This window comes from Macrobrachium nipponense, chromosome 4 (assembly GCF_015104395.2).
Source record: "Macrobrachium nipponense isolate FS-2020 chromosome 4, ASM1510439v2, whole genome shotgun sequence".
Classification (NCBI taxonomy): domain Eukaryota; kingdom Metazoa; phylum Arthropoda; class Malacostraca; order Decapoda; family Palaemonidae; genus Macrobrachium; species Macrobrachium nipponense.
The window spans coordinates 65585564-65612569 of NC_061100.1; the positions used below are offsets into that span (position 1 = coordinate 65585564).

Genomic DNA, 27006 nt, shown 5'->3' on the forward strand with positions numbered 1-27006 from the left:
CCGATGATCTTCGTGTTCTTTATGATGACATCCCGGGAGATGGCCTCGTGATGTTTGGTGCGGGCGTGATTCTTTATAGCCCCCTCTTGGGCGTGACACGAGAGTCATACCTACGTAAGCGCCGCTGCATTCGCGGACTGGGCATGTATACTGGTACACTACATGCGTCTGCTTCAGGGGTTCTCCTACCTGTGGAAAGGGGTTATTTTTCATAATAAGGTCGCGTGTCCTCTGATTCTGGTAATATATGATTAAGTCGATATTCTTGGTGTCGTCAGTCGGGGATACATTATCAGAAATAATTTTCTCAATGGCGTCCTCTTCTTCACGGTAATGGAACTCATGAAGGCTTTTAGTACAGCTTGATATTATCCTGGGGGCGGGGCTGCGGGCTCTCACTACCGTACCATTTCTCCAGGGCTGTGCGGACTTCCTTGCTAATTAATTTATTTGAGTACCCGTTATTCCCAAGTACTTAGGAGGCGCGGTCGAGTTCCTGTGAGTGTCCTCCCAGGTCGAGCAGTGGGAGAGGGCCCTCCTGACGAAGGCCCTGACGGTGGTGCTTTTTGAATCTGGCGGGGCACTCGCTGTCTCCGTTGAGGCAAAGTCCTAAATTGGTTTTCTTTGTGTAGATTGAAGTACGAAGACCGTCTTCCGTCTTGCTTACAAAGATGTCGAGGAAGGGGAGCTGATCGTCAGAGGTTTGTTCGACTGTGTAATTCAGCACACTACACTGCTGAAATGCTTGACGGAGGTCTTCTACTCATCCTCGGCGTCGACTTGCACAAAGATGTCGTCAATATAACGTCCATATCTGCGGGGTTGCTGCATCCTGGCGAAGACCCATTCCTCCACGGTGCCCATATAAAAGTTTAGCGAAGAGGACCCCCAGTGGGGAGCCCATCGCCACGCCGTCCATGGCCACGGTGGGTGGAGTGGAGAAAGTCTTCATCGTGCATATCTCCAGCAGCGTACGGAGCGAGGCTTCCGGTATGTTGAGGGGCACTGTCGACTGATTCCTGTAGACACGATCAAGGATTATATCTATGGTTTCGTCGACAGGCACGTTCGTAAATAGGGACTCTACATCCAGCGAGGCGATAATCCAGGTACCAGGGGCGTCTTGATGGCAGAAGGGGTTCATTTACCTTCCTATTGATTGTGTTTGTTGTTACTGGTGTCCTTTTACTTTCGTGTTCTTTTTCCTTGTGTACAAAAAAATTGAAAATTACTATAAAAATTAATCACCCGTACATTGTTGTCTCAGAATGCAGTGTTCTGGCAACCTATCTTCACAGCAGGAAGTCCTATCAAGACCAAGGTTGAGGACCTCTCAAAACATCATTGCTGATTTATTTTCTTCTTGTTTATGATATTTTGAAAATAATCTCTATTTGTTTGTGACTTTTTACAAAAATTTGTTAAAAATGTTAAAGTAGGAGAAAAAATAAGAACTTTTTTTTTTGCAAGTTTGGAAAAAAGAACTATTGATTTTGTTCGCTTATGCAGAACTAGGAAAATAAAAGGCACAAAAAAACATTTTCTGAATTTTTTAGTTATGGGTCTGTCCGACCCACCTCTACCTGAGGAGCAAAAGCGGCCGAGCTTTATCGAGGAGGTTGTTTTGTGAACGTATTGTAAAAGCCTTCTAATGCACACACACACATAGATATATATGTATACACACACAAATTTCTCTCTCACAACAAGAACGAAACGGGTCTTTTCAAAGTGAGAGTTCGGGGCATTAAGCAATTGATCGCATAAATCAGAAAAAGAAGTTGGAACCCAAGCACTGTAACGAAGAAGGCAAAATATATTCGGGAACGCTGTCGCTAAAGCACACAGAAAACTCTTACTTCTTAATGAATAGTGCCACGCAAAAAGAAAGCAGAGGTCACATTAATTGATCTCACGAACGAAGGCTTCATGGATGAGTAGCGCACTTTCCCGCACATTGGGCTAAATGGCCACTGTATAGAAAAACCACTTCGTGATGGAGAATGAATACAGACAGAAATGCAAATGAGTCAGTGACAGAAACTACGTATACAAAGAGAATCTACCTCAAGCCAGAATGTAGTACGGTTGTTGACTTTCTAGAATATGCAAGCATTTTGAAATAATAATAATAATAATAATAATAATAATAATAATAATAATAATAATAATAATAATAATAATAATAATAATAATAATAATAATAATAATAATAATAATAATAATAATAATAATGAAGTAAGGAACTTTTAATTGATACTAATAGTACGAAATTGTCTCTTCCCCTCCAACAGTCACCAAACTTCAACAGGACTTTAATCGATCTCTGAGAAAAATAGCAAAATCTATCCTGATCCGCAGCAAATGGCTACTGTCCTGTCTAAAGTTTCATCCAAAAAAACCCATCATTCCCGTATTTCTACGGATTCCAAAAGTACACAAACCTGGGTGTCCAGTAAGACCCATTGTGGCGACTTGCAATTCCCCTCAAGACAATTTGGCAGAATGGCTAGCTTTGATTTTAGGTGGTTTTGTCGGAAAAATTTCCGACTCACATTTGATCCATTCCTACGATTTTATTGAAAGAATAAGAACAGTTTTGACACTGACTGCAGAATGGTTAGTTTAGACGTCACAGCTTTATTCTCACCAATGTTCCTTTGGAATATGTTTTAGATAACCTTAGGGCAAAGATTTTAGAAGAACAGTTTACACATCCCCATTCCTTTAGAACCTTTTTTTGCATTAGTTACACTGTGCGTATCTATTAATCATTTTTACTTTAACAATATTTGTTATAAGCAACTGTTTTGGTGCGGTCTATGGGCTCAAAATTATCGCCCATCTTGTCCAATCTGTGCATGGAGTTCGTGGAGAGGAGTACTTTAGAACATTGTGATCCACACATTAAGCCACTGGTCTGGGTCAGATTTGTTGATGATATTTTTATTCTTTTCAAAAGAGACGACACATGGCTACAACAGCTAGTTGACCGTTCCAATAGCATTGTACCCTGTATTAAATTTACTGTTGAACTGGAGGAAGATAATAAGATTGCATTTTTGGATGTTTTGGTTGTTAGGGATAACGTAAGTAACAGGTTTAAATTTTCCGTGTTTCGTAAAGTACTAATGCTGAGGGGTACATTCATTTCTATTCCTTTCATTTGCTGAGGGTAAAAGCGAATATTATCGTCAACTTTTTGTCTTAGAGCTCTTCGTATTTGTGATATCGAACTTTTAGAACTTGAGCTTCAGCATATCTTCAAGTTTTTAAGGGTCTGAAATATCCCACTCACATTATTAGAAAGAGCTATCTCTAAAGGTATGAGTGCAGCAGGTAATCCTAATGTGGTAAAAAATAAGAAGTATTTATCCATAGCTTACAATCCGAAACTGGAAAATACCTGCTATCTTGCAAATAGTAAGCAAGAAGAAATTCATATTGCTTTCAATTTTAAAGATACTATCAGAAATCGGTTAGCGTGCAATAATAACAACAATGGTATTAGGAAAACACCCGGTGTTTATCAAATTCCCTGTGTCAATTGCCCTCAGAAATACTTTGGAGAAAGTGAGCGGGTTTGGATGTAAGACTTTCTGAACATCGTAGGGCTTATGAACTCCATGCAATGAATAATGCTCTTGTTTCACATTCATTCGTTCCAAGACACAACATCAATTGGAATGGTGCCTCTGTCATTTTAAGAGTAGGGATGTTGGTGTTCGTCGCTTAGTGGAAGGAGCTGCTATTAGAAAGGGGTGTGCTTTTGAAGGAAGAAAACCTTCACTGTTGAAGATAGTTTTACCAATTCTTTAATAATGGCCACTTTGTCAACGATTTTAGGATTCATTTGTCTGGTGATTGTGAGACCCCTGATGTTGTTCCCACCTCTCTTTTATCCAGATGGCTGAGGTTACTACAGCTTCAAGTCATGGCACCGATGGAGTGTCTGCTGAGCTGGAATCACCTGAACGGCCACTTCGCCGTTCCAGCCGACTCGCCAACAGAAACAACCGAACGGGGATTACCTGACCAACATTTAAAATCCATCCGCCTTGAACCAGTTTTTTTTTTTTTTTTTTTTTTTTTTTTCACTGTTGTAACGCTCCCTCCATTGTTGACCGTCAGTAGGACTGAAGAGGGATACGGAGCAGTATCCGAAAGTCTCTCTTTGTATTTTTACCATTGTGCAATAATATATTTTAACACTATTGTGGCTTTTGATCGTCAATAATAATAATAATAATAATAATAATAATAATAATAATAATAATAATAATGATAATAATAATAATAATATTAATAATAATAATAATAATAATACTAATCATAATAATAATAGTAATAGTAATGTCGATGCCGGAGGAGGTTAGTGAATAATAATGGCAATAATCATAATAATGATAAGGGTATTCTTTATTGGGCGTTGAAGACGGAAGCTTATTCCACGATGAAGGTCAGAATCGATTCTCATCGTGGAATAAGCTTCCGAACAGGAAGTAGGCTCTCCACCCGGAACATTCAAATATCAGGAACCATGCAAAAATCTGCAAAACACATATCGAAAGAGACGATTTTGCATTATAGGGCAAACACAAACCCCCAAGAATTAGCCATTTTAGAGTCATTACTCCATTAAGCAGCTGGTTCCCCAGTTGAATACCCACCCAAAACCTCCTAACCATCCAACTGTACCTTAGTTACGTCTCCTTTTTTGTTGTCTCCTATCATTCAGTCTTTCTCTCTCTTAACTTAAGGTTGGTTTGGCGGTTCCAGCTTTTTAAATAATAATTTTCTGTAATTGTATATTTTAGTAAATTTTTAGTCTTTTTACAATTATTTTAATTTTTTTAGTAAATTTAAGATTGTTTTATAATAGTATTATTTTAATTAATGACAGATTTCCCAGAAGATGTAATAAATGTTATTACGAAACGTTGGAATCAAAAAAAACTATGTAGATTGGCCTGTTTCCTTCAGTCAACGCCTGATTTGATATATATATATATATATATATATATATATATATATATATATATATATATATATATGATATATATATAAACTAATAATATTTTCAATTTCATTATTGTTAAAATGAACTGATATTCTGTCAGTTCATTTTATAGATAGCCATGAAGCAAATGAAAAAAAAGAGCGACTGTGCCTCAAACTGAATATGCGCAGTCTGTGGGTTTCCTATATTGCGACGCAGCCTTCAGGTCTAACGAGGAGACAATTTTCTGCGAACAGACGCTTTAGTTCAGTGTTCTGAATCACCTTTGAATCAGCAGACACTGTGTGAATGGATGATGCAGTTGACAATGGTGGATAGAAAGCCTTTACTCGACTCGAGCAATTTGATGGTAAATAAAATAAAATGCCTACAAATGGAAATGGGATGAATAAGGAAATGATAGAAATATATAAGCTGACATAAATTATGATGAAAAATAAAACTAATGAAATAATATAAATTCAATATTTTCCAAGAATTTACTGATGTATAAGTTGACATGTTTCTCCAATGGTTTCATGTTGAATAAAATCAAGTGAGTAAAAATATAAAGAAAAATAGAATAATTAGAAATCTAGAACTGATAAAACGAGGGTAAAAAAAATCTAAAATATTAAATATATAAAGAGAAACTGATAGATAAAAAACATAATTATAAAATGAAATTGAAATGAAACAGAAATAAAAATAAACCCAAATAAAAATAATTATAGGAAAATTGAGGAAAAGGAAGTGATAATAATAGTAGCAATAATAAATGAAAATGAGAACCATTTTCGTTCATTATTGCCACTATTATAATGATTGACTTTCAGCTAGCTGCACGGATGAAAGGCAATGAGAATCAACAAAGGTAAGTCACATTCCAAAAAGATTGCCAGGAGTTTTCTCCTTTTAGTTAAATAGCATCATTTTTGACCACCCATTCCCAAACAGTGGTGGCAGCGGTTAAGGGAATTAGGCCTATGAATTACGTTTCTGGGTAATTACAAGGGGAGTTAGGTGATCAGTTAGATGTTAGGAAAAGGGAATTATAGTTAGGTATTTATGGCAACTGTCCCTCTACTGCTGACAAAGGCGTTTAAGTCAGCGAAATTAGAGTGGGTTGATGGGTCAGCCCAGGCTCCCGAGGCAGTGAAGTGGTACATTGTGTGTGGTTATGACGTGTCTCAGAAAAACTGGTTCGCATATAAATGTGGTGGGGCTATTTTTACGGTGTTTAATGTGCAGTTTTTTTTATTGAGGATGTAAGTGTTAATACTTTCTTTTTATTATTACCTTTTTTTATGTCAACAATTTGCTCACAAGTGCATTTCTTTTTATTATTATTATAATTTTTTTTTTTAGCTGATAACTAGACCATGAAATGATATTGGGGATCTCTCCTCCCGCAGACTCGAGAAACTTTAACTGTCCCCATTAACTGAAACTTGCATATCTTTTCCCGTAGAGTTTTGTCCTTTTCCTCATGAAAGATTTCTCATTCTCTCCCATCAAACCTCTCTCTCTCTCTCTCTCTCTTCTCTCTCTCTCTCTCTCCTTTCTCAGTAATACGACAGCTGGGAAAGCTAACCAAGAGCTCACACCGTCCCGCAGTAACTTCCGCCACTTCTCCCATAACCAGCGACCTGAATCACCTGGATTCTCTCGGTGTACAGCACCCGTGAATGACAGTATGAAGCAATGATATAATACCATCCTATTTATTTCAGCTGTCTCTATTCTATATCGCCAGAGATTTCACATGATCGATAAGATGTCTGTCATTATACTTTCACATATTAGAAGCGTTCCTATTCAAATGCTCCGTGCCCTCTCCAACTTATCCACATCCACACACTCACCCACATGTCCACTCCCTTTCATATGACGACCTTAGCCACATCGACTACATCCACCCTTAAACCACAGCCATAAGCCACCACCACTTCACACACTCACCCACATATCCACATCCACCCTCCACCCACATGTTCATATTCTTCATATCCACAGATGAACCCACATGTCCACGCTCTCTCATATGTGACATATCCAAAGCCACTACATCCATATTCTCACCCACATTCACATCCACATTTTCGTGTCTGGGGCCGCAAAGAAGAAGAAAAAGAAAAAGAACTGTCAGCAGCTCAATCACAAATTTGCGATCCAAGGACGCAAAATGTCATAAGTTGAGTATATCTTAGTTTAACCAGAGCACTGAGCTGATTAGCAGCTCTCCAAGGGCTGGCCCGAAGGATTAATTATTTCTAAGTGGCTAGGAACCAATTAGTTACCTTGCAACGGGACCTACAGCTTATAGTGGGATCCGAACCACATTATATCGAGAAATTTGAATTCTAATCACCAGAAATGAATTCAGCTGATTCCACGTTGGCAGAACGGGGAGCAAACTTCTGACTACCGAGTCGGTAGGCAAGCACGTAAACCACTCTTCCAACGAGGATCTGCAAAATGCTGTAAAGTGATGGCGGGTGTTTTGATGGATGGCGCATGTCGCAATTGTGAGTTACGATTTGTGCAATCTTATTGCAAAAAAATGGTGAAGCTATTGCAGCAGTGGTGACGCAATGTTGTGCATTGCTCAATGACATGGGGACAAATGACAGTTGGCATGACCTGACCGGGTGTGTCAGGTGGTGTCCAACGGATTCACCATCACTTGGTGCACATCGCCAAACTCGGCGACGCGGTAATGATCCATGTTGATTGTTGGCGATTTGGTCGTGAACTGTATTGTAATGGTGTCGTAATTAGTAAATTTTCGGCAGTTACGACGTGCGTGGGCCTTGAATTGCCAATGTTTGATTCGGCCATTACGTTTTTCCACTTAACAATTTTAGTTGGAAGTTTGCCTTTCCAAGATCTTCTCTTTACTCAAAAAGTTAGTTTGTCGGGTCCCGAGCAGACCCACACACCTCCATCTCACCTGGCCAGCTAATCTCCTCACAATAAACATCACTGCGTGTCAAACGAGTGTATACAAAGAAATACAGCATTGTTATGCATCTTTTGTACATATATTTTCATTCATATTATTATATTAAATGTTTCAATATTACCACTTGCATTATAATGTCAGCATCTCAGTCATTTGTAACCTAGCTTCAGTCTTGTCTTGTGCATCGATTTATATGATATTTCCATCCTTCAACAAACACAAATGATTGTATTGTAACCTCTGTTTTGTTCACCTCTTGTCAGGCACTACATTTCCGCTAGCAAGAGCTACTGACCTGTCAGTTCGTTGTCTGAGTAATAAATCAGTAAGTTTGTAGACGTAGCTTCTTAATTATGCCATCGCTACAAGGTAAATCAACATTAATATTGATAATTTGATTTCTAATGATAGAATAACAAAGTAATAACTTCAATGCAAATCAGATAATGAAAATTAATTCTCTATAGATTCAAGCCTAAACAACTCCCTTGGCAAAATTATCTTTAAGGGAAACAGAGGACTCATGAAAGTGAACCAAACTTTTCTTAACATTTCAGTAAATTGTTGTGATGCTAGACTTTTGATACAACAGTTTTTGTTGACAGTATCTGACAGACATTTGAAAATTGGAATTAGCCAAAATCAGTGACTTGACTTTTAGACCCTCAACCACGAAAATCGCTAAAGGGTCTTTATGAAGAAAGAAAGCTATATGAGGGTGTGGTGGTATATATTCATATGCTATATGTGTATAATATGTATATATATATATATATAATATATATATATATATATATATATATATATATATATATATATATATATATATATATATGTTACATAATAGGGGGATTTGCTATGATATATCTTAAATAATATATAATGTGATATGCTGTGACATTTCTTAGAATGTGGTGTTTTATAAAGTGACAGTGCATACTGTGTTGGATGGGTGAGTGTTTTTATATTTATTTTGGCCAAAGTGTGGCTAGATTGTATTTAAATATTTATTTCGAGATGTTCTGTTTTATGTGATCTTTTGTGATTATACTCTTACCGGGGAGGGGTGTTCTCCTGTCTTCTAACAGGCAATTCTGGAAGAGGAGAATTGTTCTGGAGAAGAGTAGGATTAATCTGGAGAAATGGGAACTGACTTAATTATGGTGTACTGACTGTGTTGACTGTGCCTAGTGTTATGGCTAAACTAATGTTAGTGTTTGATTGATTACCGAGGGTTATCTGAGTTATTTGGGCTTCTGAGTTTAACATTTCATTGAATCTTTCTGTTAAGAATCTGAGTTATTCAGTTAATACGTTGCTTTTAAATAAATGCATATTTTTTGTAAGTTCCGTATCTGATTTGATGACCTTAGATAATGGAGGGGGAGGTGTATCGAGGAAAGAGAGGGGAGAGAGGGAAGAGAGAGAGAGAGAGAGAGCGAGAGAGAGAGAGAAAAGATGGAGGAGAGAGAGAGAGAGAGAGACTGTTGGGTATCTAAAGAGAGAGAGAGAGAGAGCTGTTGGGTATCTAAAAGAGAGAGAGAGAGAGAGAAGGGAGAGAGAATGTGTTACAATTGCCTTTGGCCGCTCTTGTCCATCATTGCCTTTTAAAATGAGAACGAGATTAATCATCTCGTTATATATATATATATATATATATATATATATATATATATATATATATATATATATATATATAGATATATATAATATATATTTGTTTTAATTAAGTCACGAAAAGTAATTCTTTTGGAACATTCTTTTATCCCCGGCCAAGGTTTTGTTTGTGTTCATTTGTATAGTGTTTATTCACCATATATTTTTTCTGCCTTTCATGTTTTTGTGAGCGGACAATACCCGTCTTCGGTGCTTGGCTTGTTGAACTGCCCCATTACGTGGTTTTGCTTTCGCTCTCTCGCCCTTTACCTGGTAGTGCGTTTTTTGTTTTTGGGCAGCGGGGCAGAGAGTATCGCTCCCCAACAGAGGAGGTCTTTCAGCATTTTTCACGGCTTAATTATCAGAAGATATTTATTCCTCCTGCTAATGAATTTTAGCCTTACTATAAGCATTGCTGTTGATTTTGTGCTGCTGCTTGCCACTGCTGCTGGTTGTTGCCGTGTGTTTGACCTCCTGGAGTCGTCAGGAGGCCTTCTAGTGGCGAAGAACGGTAAGCGGGAACCGGTATATGTTCCTTCCCCCCGTTCCCCCGCCTGCATACATAATATAGACAGTTACATTGCCCTGGTGATCCTCTCGTTGCAAGGACACCCCCAGTGATCCGGAAGTAGGACAATCTGTTGATGTGTTATATTAATCCTTAATTACGTATTCGGTTTGGTCACTGAGAACATATGCAAGAATTCTTCAGCTATCTCTTCATTGCGTCTTAAGTGTATATTATCGTCAATTTAGGAAATATTATTATTATAAGGTGTATTATGATTAATAATTATTGTGAAATTGATTAGGTTTAAGGTTACTTCACTCTGCAACTCCAACTGTCATATGCTAGGGAAAGCGTGTTTTTCTGCCTCCTACACCTTTCTTTCTCTTCGACCGAGGTATAAAAGTTAGGTAGGCGCGTGATGGTTGAGTGTTATTATTGTAGAGTAGCGTATGTGTTTTTTCCAGTTCCTAAGAAAGCTTTTCGAGGACAAATTTTTTGTAATTTTAAGACTATTTTTGTCAATTAAATTTCATTTGTTGTCAAATTTTGAGTTCAGTGTTTTTGTATCCCTCTTTGAGAGTTGATTTTTGCTTTGTGAATTTTGTGTCGCTGCTGGTTCTTGCCTGGTATTTTGGCACTGAGCCAGTCTGGAAAAAGAACCCTGGATGAATATAATCAATCTTAAGTTCATTACATAATTTGGCGACCTTTTTAGCCAGGATCCAGTTTAGCGACATAATTTTCAACTGTAAAACGGCGCTCGGAGAGGTGGTCAAGCCTTTTATTGAACCGTATTAGAGTGATTGTTTCTATTTGATTAATTCAGGATGCATTATTTAGAGGGTGAAGAAGCTGAGGTAGCGAACTTTTTGGCTAGTCCTACTGGGAAAAGGAATCTGTTTGAACTAAAAAGGGATCATAATTGTGGTTGATTGCAGTTCTTGGATTTAGGTTTGGCCACTAAGGTTAAGATGGGACTGTTGTTATTTTAGGTCTTGAAGGCCGTGAGGATATATAGAGAGATTCTTGATAGGAAGGATGTTCTGGAAAGTAGTAGGCTGGATGAGAGTAAGCCTGGGAGATGGAGGAACTGGAAAGGTGGAGGTAATGAAAATCCTATTAATAGTGTTATGACCAATTGGAAATTTTGAAAGAAAAAACCAAGATGAAGGAACTGGAGTTTTAAAGCTCTCCAACTTGGATCCGATGAAAGGGCAAAAGAAAGAGAGCATGAAATTGAGGTGCTTAAATACAGATTAAGGGTAGGCTCCACTTTGGGGGGTGCCGATCGTAAAAAAATATTTGCCAAAAATACACTAATCAAGACAGGCTAATGAAATTTTCAGGCATTATTAGCACTATAATAATGCATATTTCCTGTGAGTTTTATCATCCTACATGGAAAATTAATGATTTTATGAAAAAAAATGTGAAAAAAAACGGAAATTTCCGGCCCTCATACTGAAGTTTATTTGGTGATTGGTGAGAAACTACAGTCTTGAATAGAAATTCGGTCTGACAGAATGTTGGTATATCCACCTGGAACATGCACGAAAAAAAATTATCAAAATAGAACAGTAAATAAGCACGTAATAACAAAAAAAAAAGAGCAACAACTTCTTAAGTTCAGCGAAAGCCTGCCGAAAAATCAGACTATAGCTAGGAAGAAAAAATATTCAGGAAAAATTCAAATCTCGTTTTAGGGACAAAACCTTTTGAGTTTTGTAGTTAATATGTCACTTGATAGCCTAAAACATCTAAAAATTATATTATTTAGGACAATCAAAGAAACCCACCTCCAAAAAAACAAAAAAAAAAAAAAAGGGTGGGGGTGGTTTTTTCATTGATTGTCCTAAATAATATAATTTTTAGATGTTTTAGGCTATCAAGTGACATAATAACTACAAACTCTCAAAAGGTTTTGTCCCTAAATCGAGATTTGAATTTTTCCTGAATATTTCTTCCTAGCTATAGTCTGATATTTCGGCGGGGCTTTCGCTGAACTTACAAAGTTGTTGCTCTTTTTTTTGTTATTACGTGCTTATTTACTGTTCTATTTTGATAATTTTTTTTGTGCATGTTCCAGGTGGATATACCAACATTCTGTCAGACCGAATTTCTATTCAAGACTGTAGTTTCTCACCAATCACCAAATAACCTTCAGTACGAGGGGCCGGAAATTTCCGTTTTTTCACATTTTTTTCATAAAATCATTAATTTTTCCTGTAGGATGATAAAACTCACAGGGAATATGCATTATTATAGTGCTAATAATGCCTGAAAATTTCATTAGCCTGTCTTGATTAGTGTATTTTGGCAAATATTTTTACGATCGGCACCCCCCAAAGTGGAGCCTACCCTTAAGTTCAATCAGGGAAAGAATGGTAGCTATAATAATTCTAGCGTTGATGAAACAAGGTTTAATATGTTCGCTGCGTTAAAACTGGTACCTCACTTTTCCGAGGAGGAGGTTAATGAGTTTTTAGTGTCATTTGAAAAAATTGCTAAGAAGCTTGCTTGGCCAAAGGATATGTGGACAACATTAGTTCAGTGTCGTTTGGTGGGCAAAGCTCAAAGGGTCAATAATAATCTTAGTGACGATCTCTCTGCGGATTACGACACCGTAAAAAGTATTGTGCTGAAAGCTTATAATTTGGTGCCTGAAGCATACAGGCAGAAGTTTCGTGACTGCTGAAGGATCTTGACGTCACTTATGTTGAGTTTGCTTGAAAGAAAGTTCAGTTTCTCGATGACTGGCTGAAATCAAAAGAAGTAGACAATTTTGTTAAACTGAAAGAGCTCCTTCTGGCAGAGGAATTTAAGAGGAACGTGAGTCGTGACTTGCGAATTCATTTGGAGGAGTTGCAAGCTCGAACTCCATTCAGGAAATAGCAGTTGCTTCCGACGAGTATGCACTTACCCATCGGGAGGAACCCTTAGGAAAAGGACTAATCAGGATAGGTTCTTCCCCCATGAATATAATGCACGTAGTAATAATCGTCAGTCTTCTAGAGGAACATTAAGGTCAAATAATGACGAGTCAGAAAACTATCTAATCAAGACAGAAGCGTAAGCGGCTCGCGTAGTTTCGTAAACATCGTAGATCAGTTAATGGTGGTGGTAGTAGTGGTAGAAATTTTGGTGGTAGTAGTAGTAGTAGTGTGAAGTGTTATTGGTGCCACAAGACGGGGCACGTTAAGGCTAATAGTTACGGTTGGAAAAACTTTCAGGAGAGGAGGTCTAATCCAGTAAACATTGTTGTAGCTGAAAAAACAAAAACCGCAAACTTAAAGCAAAGTATGGAACAGGAAAAGTGACTAAAATTTAAGAGGTATATTTCTGACGGGTCTGTGTTTGTTGGTAACAATGAAAAAAACAAAGGTTTGTTTAAGGTATTACGGGACTCTGGAGCAGCACAGTCTCTCATATTAAAAACTGCTGTTCCAAAGGATTCTGTATTTTCTAACAATGAATTTGTGGTGTTGGGTGATTTCCTGAACTCTATTGCATCTTATCCTTTAGAGAAGTTTAATATTCACACCAAGTATTTTAAAGGGACTGCTAAACTGGCTGTGGTAGACACTTTGCCAGTTCCCGGTATTCACCTCCTTTTAGGGAATGATTTGGCTGAAGGTGAAGGTGCAATTGATAATTTGAGGATGTTGACTTAGATTTATATCAAATAGACAGACAAATGACTGACATGAGGACTGGTAGTAGTAAAAAGAAAATTCGTTAATTCAGGGGATGACGTAAACTGGGATGCTAAGGGCGTTCAAAATGGCACAGTGTAAGGAGTTTTCTAATTTAGAACTCGGCAATCCCGAGGATTTGACGAAACCAGTATTAGTCAAAGAGAGAGGTTTGCTCTACAGGATGAGCAGGTCGGCTAATGCACCTGCCACCAGACCTTACCTTACCTTACAGACCTTACATCTTGTTCGGGTTGCCCCAGGTCCCTCAGTGTGAGGCACCTCTAATGTCTACCAGAGAGTTGCTAGTACATCTTCCGGTATATTTTGCATCTTCCAATCTTGGATGGTCTGGGATGCAGTTTAGATATTTGTCGAGCTTATTCTTAAACACATCTACGCTCACTCCTGATATATTCCTCAGATGAGCTGGCAACGCATTGAATAGACGCTGCATTATCGATGCTGGTGCGTAGTGGATTAATGTCCTGTGTGCTTTCCTTATTTTTCCTGGTATAGTTTTGGGCACTATTAATCTACCTCTGCTTGCTCTTTCTGATATTTTTAGTTCCATGATATTTTCTGCTATTCCTTCTATCTGTTTCCATGCCTGAATTATCATGTAGCGTTCTCTTCTCCTTTCTAGACTATATAATTTTAAGAATTGTAGTCTTTCCCAGTAGTCTAGGTCCTTAACTTCTTCTATTCTAGCTGTAAAGGACCTTTGTACACTCTCTATTTGTGCAATATCCTTTTGATAGTGTGGGTACCATATCATATTGCAATATTCAAGTGGACTACGAACATATGTTTTTATAAAGTATAATCATGTGTTCAGCTTTTCTTGTTTGAAGTGCCGTAACAACATTCCCATTTTTGCTTTACATTTTGCCAACAGAGTTGCTATTTGATCATTGCATAACATGTTCCTATTCATCATCACACCAAGGTCTTTAACTGCTTCCTTATTTGTGATGGTCTCATTATTAGGTCCCTTATATGCATATAGCTTTCTTTCTCTGTCTCCATAATTTATTGATTCAAATTTATCAGAGTAAATACCATCCTATTTACCTCTGCCCAATCATATACTTTGTTAAGGTCTCTTTGTAGAGCGTTCCTATCTTCATCACAAGTAATTTCTCTACTTATTCTTGTGTCATCTGCGAAACTACTCACTACCGAATCCTTCACATTATTGTCTATGTCTTCAATCATAATAACAAACAGTATTGCAGCTAACACCGTACCTTGCGGCACACCGGATATTACCTTGACTTCATCCGATTTCTCGTCGTTTGCAATAACTATCTGTTTTCTGTTGTGTAAAAATTCTTTTAACCATCTTCCTACTTTATCCACGATATTGTGTTTTCTAATTTTCTTCGCTAATATATTATGGTCTACTTTATCAAAAGCTTTTGCAAAGTCTAAATAAACCACATCTGTTTCATTTCCGCTTTTCATATTTTTGAATATGTTCTCACGGTGGACTAACAGTTGGGTTTGTGTACTTTTCCGGGTACGAAACCATGTTGTCCTTTATTAAACAAATTATTTTTATTAAATGTTTCATAATATTTTTCTTCATTACCCTTTCATACACTTTCATAATATGTGATGTTAGACTCACAGGCCTATAATTACTTGCCTCTAGTCTTGATCCACTTTTGAAAGTAGGGGTAATATATGCTAATTTGTGCTCCTCATAAATCTTGCCTGTATCTACACTTTGTCTTAATAATATTGCAAGTGGCTTTGCGATAGAATGAACTACTTTCTTTAACAAAATAGCAGGAATTCATCAGGCCCTGCAGCAGCTCCATTTTTAATTTCATTAATAGCCTGCACAATATCAGCTTCATTAATATCTATGTCAGCTAAATATTCACTATTTTCATCCCTTACTTCTATATCATTATCTTCATTATCTATTCTAGGGGTGAATTCTCTCTTATATCGTTCTGCCAGTATGTTGCAAATTTCCTTTTTTTCATTCGTTAATCAACCTTCTTAATTCTCAGAGGGCCTATTTCTATTCTTCTTTTATTCATCTTCTTCGCATATGAGTATAATAGCTTGGGGTTTTGCTTGATATTTAATAGGGTTTTTTCTTCCAAGTCCCGTTTTTCATTTTCTTTTGATTGTATAATCTTTTGTTCTGCATTTTCTATCTTACTTTTTAGTTCTATAACTTTCCATGCATTTTTTTTCTTTTGCAAGACCTTTTTTTTTTCCACTTTCTGATTTTCTGGAACAAGATCCTTCTGTCTCTTGTATGCATGAATGATGTTTACTTTTCTTCTTCGGTATATATTTTTCCACTATTTTCTCCAATATTTTATATAATATCTCCGTATTTACCCTTATGTCATCACTTACGAAAATGTTATCCAATCTTTGTTTAATTCTTCATTAATTTCTGACCATTTTATATTTTACTGATAGAAGTTGGTATTTTCCATATCCTTCCCACTTTTTCATTTCTTGCTTATCTCTATTTTCACTTGCTTTGGAAAGGAATGAACTGTTAATTCTATGACATTATGGTCTGAAATATTCGCATTATAAACTATTATTTCTTTAACATAATTCATCTCGTTCACAAATACTAGGTCTAAAGTATTTTCCTTTCTTGTTGGCAGGTGATTTATTTGTTGAATGTTGTATTCTAGTAGCATATCTAATAGCTTTTCAAATTGCCTCTTATCTTCTGCACTACTATTAATCTCCTTTTTTATATGTATAAGTACAACCACAATCTCCTATTCGTTCTTTCCATTCTACGAAAGGAAAGTTGAAGTCACCAGATAGGAGAATAGTCCAGTCCTTGTGATTTCTACATATATCATCCAATTTTTCAATTATTAAGTCAAACTCTTTAGTATTAGGAGTCTATATATTACTATGTTCATCAATTTTTCAGATTCAAATTCTACCGCTATTAGTTCACATTCTGAGTTACTATATTTCTCATATATTTTTCCTTGTTTTTTGTCTTTCCCATATATTGCGGTTCCTCCTTGATTCCTATTTTTTCTATCTGATCTATAAGTTTGGAACCCTTTTATTTGATCATCCTTCCCAGTCTCTTGGGAATAACCAGGTTTCACTTATATTCATTATATCTATTTTCTTTTCATTTTGGGTTAGTTCTTCTAAGTACTCTATTTTTCTTTTTGAGTTACTCGTAACTAAACCCTGCGCATTCATCACTATGATGGTTTGCGTGTTTTCTCCTTCATTTAATACTGGTAGTAATAAGGATTTTCCCATGTCTCTTTCCTGTTCTGGTATGTTGTTCTTTTTTTCATTTCCAGAAATTCTGACATTAAAAAATCCAACTTTTCCATAATATTGATCTTCCTTCATCATAATTATTCATTTTGTGTCTGAATCTGCAATTTTTCTCGTCCGTTTCTGCAATATCCTCTTGCATAATAAATACAGTTATTATCTCTTGAGTAGAATTTCGGAGCTGATGCTTTGAAATTTTTTGCTGACACCTCTGCATATCTCATTGGTGGTTTGCTTTTCTCTTTTACCTGATATTCTTGATTTCTCTCTTTATTTGTTTCTTTCTTATTTTGGATTTTATTACTTGGTTGGTTATTTATTTGATTATGATTCATGGCTACAGGGTGCATATATTTGCATTTTTTGTCGAACTTACATCCTTTTCCTTCTTTTAGGTTTTTACATATTTTTGGATGCAGATCTCTGCAATCATCCCCATATCCATCTAAGTATGCACATTTACCATATATTTCATAGTTTTGACATATCTTAGGATGTTTGTAGTAACATCTTTCTCCAAATCTGCAATTCCCTCTTTTCAAAAGGTTGCAGATTTTGTCTTTCTTGTCTATATTTTCCTCTTTCCCGTCATTGTATAGATCTGGGTAGAGCCTCTTCGGGATTTGCTTTTCTGTTGTCATATCGTAATTTATTTCTTCGTAGGTATGCTGCTTTATTGCCTCATATGTAGTATCAATGAGTATCTCTGCATCCATACTTTTATCTTGTTCTTTGTTTTCCTTATTTTTTCTGTCATTTCATTTTTGTTTACTTCTCTTTCCGTTTTCCTCTTCTTCTTTTTCTTCTTCTTCTTCCTCTTCCTCTTCTTCTTCATCCTCAACTATTTGTACATTCAATCTTGATTTAATAACATTGTCTATCCATGATAGACATGTTGAACAAAAAATTCTTGTATCTTTTCTCAAATCTTGTATTACCTCAGCACACTGTGGATGGGTCGGAATGTTGCATGCAGCACATTTTCTGATTAGGTTTTGTGGATTGACTATGCTATACCAAACCTTACACAGTTTGCATGCTTTTGGCATTCTTTTCCTAATGCATCAATTAGGATATTCACAAGATTCACCTATTCATTTTCTTTGTCGGAATATTTGTTGGTTTATGTATATTTTCTTTATGAGTCTCTTGACCACTTGGATTTTATTTGGAACTTCTTCAATTATTTTCAAGATATTTTCATTAGATTAGAGTCGTGCAGACAATTGGTTGTCCCGGAAAAGGTACCGGAATAAATTGATGTATTTAGCACATGAAAATGATTTATCTGGACATTTTGGTGTTAGGTAAACCTTTCAAAAGGTTGCTGAACATTTCTTTGGCCTGGGATGCGTAAGGACATTAATAGACACGTATTATCTTGTGATGTGTCCCAGTTGGTGGGGAAACCTAACCAGAAAATACCCAAGGCTCCCTTAATTCCTATACCATCCGTGGGCGAACCCTTTAGGGAGGTGATAATTGACGTAGTGGGTCCCCTGCCGCGGACGAGGTGTGGGAATGAATATATATTGTCTATTGTTGATAGAATGTCTCGCTTCCCTGAGGCTATCCCATTGAGGAGTATACGGTCCGAAAGGTGGTTGAAGTGTTGGTTGGTTCTTTACCAGATTGTTTCCTAAGGTAATTCAGAGTGACTGTGGCACTAATTTCACGAGCAGGTATTTTGAAAAGAAAATGTACGAGTTTGGTATTAAACACATGAAACCTGCACCGTATCACCCGAAAGCCAAGGCCAGGTTGGATAGGTTCACCAAATCTTGAAGTCTGTGTTGAAAAATTTTTTTTTAGAGACTGGGAATGATTGGGATAAGGAATTACCTTATGCATTGTTTGCAATACGATCGATCCCCAATGAGTCAGTGGTCTCTCTCCTTTCCAGCTTATTTTTGGTCACTGTGTTCGAGACCCATTAGATGTAGTGAGAGAACACTGGGAAGGAGAGACTCCCAAAATTAATGTATTGGATTATTTTTCAGATTTGCAGGAGAAATTGCTTAGAGCAAGGTCTTTTGCTCAGGAACATTTGGCGGAAAGCCCAACCCTCGATGAAATTGAAGTATGACGTTAAAACACGAGATAGGCTATTTAATGTAGGTGACAAGGTGTTGGTTTTACTTCCTATGCCTGGCAATCCCTGAAAGCGGAATTCTCAGGTCCGTGGAAGGTTCTGAAGAAAATTAGCAATGTAAATTACAGGATTGAAACTCCTGATAGGAGAAGAAAAACCCGTATTTGCCATGTAAATATGATAATATCTTTTTATTGACAGGTCTGTAGAAGAATCTATAGTACCTATTTCTGTAGTTAGTGTAGAAAAAGAACAGTTTATGGGCGATAAATTTGCTGGTAGCCCAAGTGTTTTGGAAAATAATTCTGATGTTTTTAAATAATCTGAATACTAAATTTCAGCACTTAGATGCAGGAAAAGCTGCATCTCTAATTAATTTAATTAACGAATATAAAGATCTCTTTCAGGATGCACCTGGTTGGACCCATATTTTACAACACGACGTTGACGTTGGGGAGGCTCAGCCTATTAAGCAATGTCCATATAGACTGAACCCCCTCAAGAGAGAAATAGTCAGGAAGGAAGTTAAATACATGCTTGACCATAACCCCATTAAACCGAGCTGCAGTACTTGGAGCTCCACTGTAGTTTGGTTAAGAAGGAGGATGGTCAGCCTAGGATGTGTTTTGACTACCGCAAGGTCAACTCTGTAACAAAAACGGACTCGTTCCCCTTGCCCAGGGTGGAAGACTGTATAGATAGAGTGGGATCTACCCGCTTATATTAGTAAATTTGACCTGTTAAAAGGATATTGGCAGGTCGGTCTTACACCCCGGGCAAGGAAAATATCGGCCTTTGTGACGGGTGACGGCCTCTATGAATGTGAGGTGATGCCTTTTGGCATGAAGAATGCCCCCGCTACCTTCCAAAGGCTGATAAACTTCATTACATGTGAACTGGAGGGTTGTGTGGTATATATTGACGACCTTGTGATTTACAGTGATGATTGGGAAACTCGTCTTAAGAGGATAAGAGCGCTATTCGAGGTGCTGAGGAAGGCTGGTCTGGTGATAAATTTAAAGAAGAGTGATTTTGCTCAAGCAAAAGTGGTTTATTTAGGACATGATATGGCTTGGGTAAGATCGCTCCTAAGAGAGCGAATGTTGAGGCAGTTACAGCCTCCCAGCGTCTCGAAATAAGAGAGTTATTCGTAGATTTTTGGGTCTAGTTGGTTATTATAGAAAGTTTATTAGAATTTTCTGACCTTGCTAATCCCTTAACAAATTTGTTAAAGAAAGATGTAAAATTTATGTGGAATAACGAGTGTCAGGATGCATTTAAAAAATTGAAAGGTACTTTAATAACCTATCCTTTGTTACGTTCTCCGATTTTTCCTTGCCCTTTTGTTTGGCTACAGATGCCAGTGACACAGGTTTAGGTGCTGTCTTGCTGCAGGAGGGTGAAAATGGCACCTCGCATCCAGTCGCCTACTTTTCCAAGTTGTTACGGCAGAGAGACGTTACTCAACAATTGAGAAAGAGGCTTTATGCTTAGTGAAAGCCATCATACATTTGAAGTCCATTTATCTTCCTCAGTTTACCAGGCCTATTTGCCTTGATGGGAAGGCAACCACTAAACGTGGTGTTTTGGGCACAATTGCTTCCCAATTTGACATATAAGGCTTTAACATACCTGTTTTAAACAGAAGCCATTTGTTTATGCACAGGCTTCAGTGCAATAAAAGCTTAGGTTGGGATGCATTGTTACCATTAAAGCTTCAACGTGAATGGGGGAATATATGCAAACAAGCTAATGCCTCTCCTCCCATTAAAATAGGTAGGTATGTCGAACGAAGGAATGGTAGTTATAAGCTTGTGGCTTATACTGATGCTAGTCACTACTTATATAGTACAGTAATTTTTTTGCAGCACATTGAATCTGGTAAGGTGAGTTTGTTCAAGCTAAGAACCGTATGGTTAACGCTTAGTTGAAGAATAAGTCACTTCCTTCATTAGAGTTAAATGCCATTGTTTTGGGTGTCGAAACTCTTGTGGAACTGCAGAGAGATATCTCGGGACCTTCCTGCTTGAAACCTGTTAATATTGTGGAAATGGTTCTCTATGCTGATTCTCTTTGTGCACTGCACTGGCTTAATGCTTCATCCCAGAGCTTGGATAAAATGCAAAAGTGTTCAGCTTTCGTAATTAATAGAATTGGTAATATTCAAAAGTTGTGTCAACGATTTCCAGAAAGGTTTTGTTCCATTTCAGGAAACGACAATCTGGCCGACTGTGTTACTAGATGCCTCTCCCATAAACAGTTGTTTAAAACTAATTTTCTTGTCGGTCCTGATAATAAGTCAGATGACCTCATTTGTGGAGAATAGGATATGTCCTTTATTATTCCAAATCCCATGACAGTTGTAGACTCAAGGTGTCCCTCCAGTTTTAGTAAACTTTAGGTGGCAGAATTTTCTCAAACAACTTTTTCTTCTTTAACAGGATCTGAATATGTTATTGATTCCTGCAAATATTCCAGCTTTCGTAAGTTGATTTTGATTTATCGCAGAATACTCATAGGCATGAGAAACTGGAAAGCTAAGGCAGGTATAGGTATCAACCCTCATCTGACACTAACCCTAATCTCTTTGCAGAAGCAAGTAAGAGTTATTTCAACTGAGCAAAGGAGGTGGTTTCCAGATCGCTTTGCTTATTTTCAGAGTAAGAATCGTTTTAATCTGAAGGCCATTCCTAACCTCATTACTCAGCTTAATATTTTCATGGATGAAAACGGTATTCTTAGGGTTAAAGGCAAATTTAGGAAATGGTTTGGTACTAATAATGGTTTCCCTATTTTACTGCCAAGAGACAGTGTTTTGACGAAGCTAATTATTTTGGATGTTCATTTCAGGATGTTATTCAGTTCTGGCTGAAATTCGCCAACAATTTCATATGCCAAGACATTTTTCAACAATCAAACAAGCATTAAAATAATGTGTGCATTGTAGGCGTTTTAATAAAAGAACTTTCAAACTAAGTCAGTATTCATATAGGGAATTCGGGTCTAATCTACCATTCAAAGCCATTTGCAAATGTATTCATTGATCATATGGGTCCTTTCAATGTTAGAAAGAATAATGAAACTCAAAAAATGTGGTTATTATGCATTGCATGTACTTGGAGTAGGGGTGTGAATCTTAAAATCTGCAATGATTTAGTGTAAAGGAATTTCTACGATCCTTTTAGCTGCACTGTTTTGATTACGGAATCCCTGAACTATGCGTTAGTGATATGGGGACAAATTATAGCGGGGGTAATGTGATGCAAAAACATTTAAGTGATCATGCAACTCGGTTATATTTTGAAGAGAATAATGTTCGCCCTTTGCAGTTTCAGCAATACTTTAAAGGATGCAGTAAGCTTGGATCTCTGGTTGAAGTTTGTGTCAAACTGGTTAAGAGATTGTTGTTTGGAAGTATAAAAAACACCTTGTTTATCTCATGAAGACTTTGAATTTATTGTTTGTCACACTGTTCACCTTGTTAATAGGCGACCAATAGCATTTAAGGAATCCCTTAGAGAGGCAGATTTAGACTTTGTACCTGAACCAATTACACCCGAAAAAGTTGGTTAAGGCTATGAACTGACTTCCTTAATCTCATTCCAGAATTACAGGGCATACCAGATGAGGATCCTGACTGGCAACCTTGTGTAAATCCCCAACAGGTTAAGGATGAATATATAAAATCAAAGAAAACCAGAAATAATCTCTTATCTAATTATCATTCCTAGTTTATGGGTACACTTATTAACCAAGCTGTTGATAAAAAGGATAGATACAAGCCTATTACACAGAGGAGTATTAAAATTGGGGATATTGTCCTACTGAAAGAGATACACACTAAACCTAACAATTATCCTATGGGTTTGGTTAAAGAATTGCAATTCAACAGTAACGGTGAGGTTACAGGAGCAATGATACAAAAGGGTTCTTCTAGAGAAGTTGTTAAAAGACATATTACAACACTGATTCCTTTCTCGAAAGATCGGATGATCAAGAAATTTCGGACTGATGATGATTCAGTTCGACCATTATCAAAGGTTACTCCCCGTGTAAAAAGAAAGGCTGCTATAGTTAGTGAGCAGAAAACATGGGATATTTTGACTGATTGAAGTATTAGTATATTTTATTTTCTAAGATGCAATTTTTTTGTTTTAGAGAAAAAAATTGCATCGCTGGTGGTGGACTAAAGGAAATCTATTTTACTATATGCAGTATTAATATATATTTCATATGTTAAGACATAAGATATGTAAATTACTAATTTTGTTAAGTACTTGTCACTTATATAATTACCCCTTGACCCATTTCAAATAGACCCTTGCACCTGTTAACCGTAGTTTATCGGGCAAAAAAGTTTACTTCGGTTAAGACGGAGTGAGCAGCTGCAGTCTGGCAGCCAGTTGTCTTCGACTCGGACGCAAACCACCTGCAAGAGTTTTAATCTTTCCTTCTATTAATAGGACCTGGAAGGAGCTGATTTTCATACGCATTTTTATAAACCTGACATACCAGCAATGATCGTGGTGTAAACCTTATTCCTGGGGAGTGTGCTACAGTGTCTACCTTGTGCCGCCGTCTGTTCGAAGAAGTTCTACAACGCTCGTCATCGTCTTGGAATGAGTCGTGATCAAGAGCCTGAACATAACCTCTTAATAAAACCAACCGCCGCTCTGGAATTCATTACAGGTAAGGGTCAACCTGAAAGCGGGTCATTGGTTAAGCCCTTTGTAAATTCCAGCCTTATTGAAGTGATTCTATAAGTAAGGCCTTGCTTGTCTTAAATTAAAGTAATCATCAAACTGCATCAAAATTTACGTGTCTTGTGTCTTGGCATCTAGTACTCAAGAAACACCTAAACGTTGATAGTTTACTGTTTATAGATTGATAGGCAGTTTAAGACGTAGTATTGTTTTCATTATGCTTTCCGTGTTTAACGATGACCTATCATAATTTCAGATGATTACAGAACTGAATTAGACACATTGTATATCCGCTACATCGTACATCGCTAGTCGTCGTAAATTCTTCAGGACCACAGACAGTTAATGTAACGAGAGCCTCTTGAGTTTTATTAGGTGTTCCTGTTTACTTGAGGGAAATTTCTCGGTGTATGTTGGTATATTGTTAATATACTGGTTAACTATGTTTTGTGTTTCCTTGGTGCCTATAGTTTACGAGTATTTTGGTGTGTCTACTTTAAAAATTCAGTTCAACACAACTGGTGAGAGCTACTGGTCTGTAGCTGTTGGTTAAAGAGGGATCCTTGTTTGGTTTCTCCATAGGGATGATTAATGATAATTTCCAGCTCTTAGGAATAATACCAGTTTCCCAGATTTCGTTTATTATATCTACTAGAAAAAACTTTCTTTCACTTTTCTGGGAAATGTTTCAGCATTTTATGAAGTATTTTATCTTTACCAGGGCCTAATGCTTCGGTATTCTGCAAGGCATCTTTGAGTTCCTACAGTGAAAATTTTGAATTGTATGGTTTAAAATTATTTTCACTTAAATCAAGAGGAATCTGGGCATTTCTAATATCTTGGAACTCTCGAGAATAGTTTCTCACTACTCAATATCCTCGAGAAATGTTCTCCTAATATCTATTTTGCTTGGCCACAACAGCACGTTGGTAAATGACTTTGGCTTGTGCAGTTTCACTCCTCTTATACTTTTTATAACATTTTCTAGTGATCTTTTGTTCCACCAAGGAGCTGCTTGTCTAGAGGGCTTTCCTTTCATTGTTGGAATAGAGGCAATTACACTGTTGATGGTAGTGTCATTAAAATAATTATATGGCTCTGAAAATGGATGGAAATGATTTTACATTCTTCTCCATGAGAGCAGACTCACTTAATTTCTTCTGGTCGGCTTCAGCTACCTTCCATTTAGGAGGCAACTCAGATGGCCGAATCTTGACCGATTTTATATGAATTGGGAAGTGGTCACTCCCATTTGAATATTCATTAACTGACCATTCATAACCAATATAAATATTAGATGAGTAAATGCTCAGATCAATAGCCGAGTAGGTGTTGGAGTAGTTATTATGATACGTCATGGCTCCATCATTAAGTAGAGTGATATCATGACCTTCCATAATACCCTCTAACATCCTAACCTTTGCATCTGCCATGTTCCCACCCCAAATGGGATTGTGAGCATTAAAATCTCCAAGGAGGAAGAATGGAGTAGGAAGCTGATTGATCAGTAAATGAATATCATTATAAGTGAAATCCAAATCAGGAGGAAGGTAGATGGAGCAGACTGAATCTGCTAGTCTAAAATGAGAGTTACTGCTACAGCTTGGAGAGCAGTATTAATTGATAGCAAGGAGTGTTGCAATGACTTATGCGCAATAATTGCAGTAGCTCCCTTACCTCTATCTCCTATTAGTGGCAGAGAATTATATATGATGTAATTTAATCCAGGATTATATTGTGTGCTTCCAAGCTTAGTTTCCTGGAGACACACAGTGCCTGGATTATGGTCACGGAGCAGTACTTTCAGCTTTTTGCTTCGAGCCTCAAGACCTCTACAGTTCAATTGTAGTATTGACGTGAAAACTATTTTTTTTTTTAGCTTTGTGGAAGGCCCTTTGGATGGACCTTTCCTTTCCATTTACTCTCTTCTGTTCATGAGCATCATCAAAAGATGATTTGGAAAGTGTAGGATAAGTATGTATCATGCTACTGGTATCAGTAATACTACGTAATGAACTGAGTGTTGTTATGTCTATGGTTAACAACACATTACCTAACCCCGTCACACCAAGACCTTGGTTTGCCTTGCACCCGCCTTAGGATTAAGACACCTCTGTAATAAACCACCAACACGGGAATAGTGCTTATTACTTACCCTGCCCATAGTGTATCCTATATGGCGCAGTGACGGAGTATTACCTACGCAGTATGTCGGGATTTTGTAGATCACTGAAGAGCACCCTAGATTAATAAGACTGGAGATGACAGAAGCGGCAACGGTGATGGCACAACAGTGGATCTGAACACATTAGTTCAGGCATTAGGTACTGCCATACGAACAGGTTGGAATAATTCAGCACTTGGCAGGGGGAACAGCAAGCATATTTCCCCCCAAAATTGCATGTATGTGATGTCAGCAGAGGATTTTAGGCGCTGGAAGCGGTCTACGGAAGATTGGGTAAGAATCAGCAAATTTTCCTGTGATGAGGCAATAATGAATATCAGGCTACCATGCGAAGACAAACTGCAAAATGCAATAGGTGCCCAATTCTCTTCAGCCACTTGGGGTGCCCGAGGGGTAGAGAACGCCTTTGATGCCCTGAGAAAAATAACCACAAAGACAGTGAACAGAGCGGTTGTGTGGGATAAGTTCTTCACAGGAAGACAGAGAGAAGAAGAAACGGCAAAGGAATACATCCACAGGTGTCAGCGGGAGGTCCTCGAGTGTGCATTTGCGTGCCCTAATTGCAGAGAGGATTTATGTGAATATGTGCTGGCAGGTAAAATTGTGAGTGGCATACGGAATCGAAAGTTAAAACAGGATATTTTAGAAAACTTTGAAAAGTACAACTCTGTGAGTGCAATTATGGCAAAGTGCGAGGCATTCGAGGAGGCAGTACGGGAATGCAGGGACCCCACACAAAGAGGGGAGCGAAGAGAGTTCAACGAGGGGGGCACCGATAGGGAGGAGGAATCGGTGTCCCCATTGGAAGAAGTAGCGGCAGTGAAAACAAATCATCAGAAAAGAAGGAAGATGTGGCAAAATCGAGCTCCAAGGGAAGAGTGAAATGTGAGTTTTGCAGGATTGCAC

The 27006-nt window shown here is 37.5% G+C and overlaps 1 long non-coding RNA gene across 1 annotated transcript; it reads left to right on the forward strand.

The window, feature by feature from the left end:
- Positions 1 to 23730: 23730 nt before the first annotated feature.
- Positions 23731 to 24360, forward strand: LOC135211650 (uncharacterized). Its single transcript, XR_010313693.1, has 2 exons — positions 23731 to 23901; positions 24172 to 24360. It is a non-coding gene; the product is annotated as an uncharacterized LOC135211650 (long non-coding RNA).
- The last annotated feature ends 2646 nt before the right edge of the window (positions 24361 to 27006 follow it).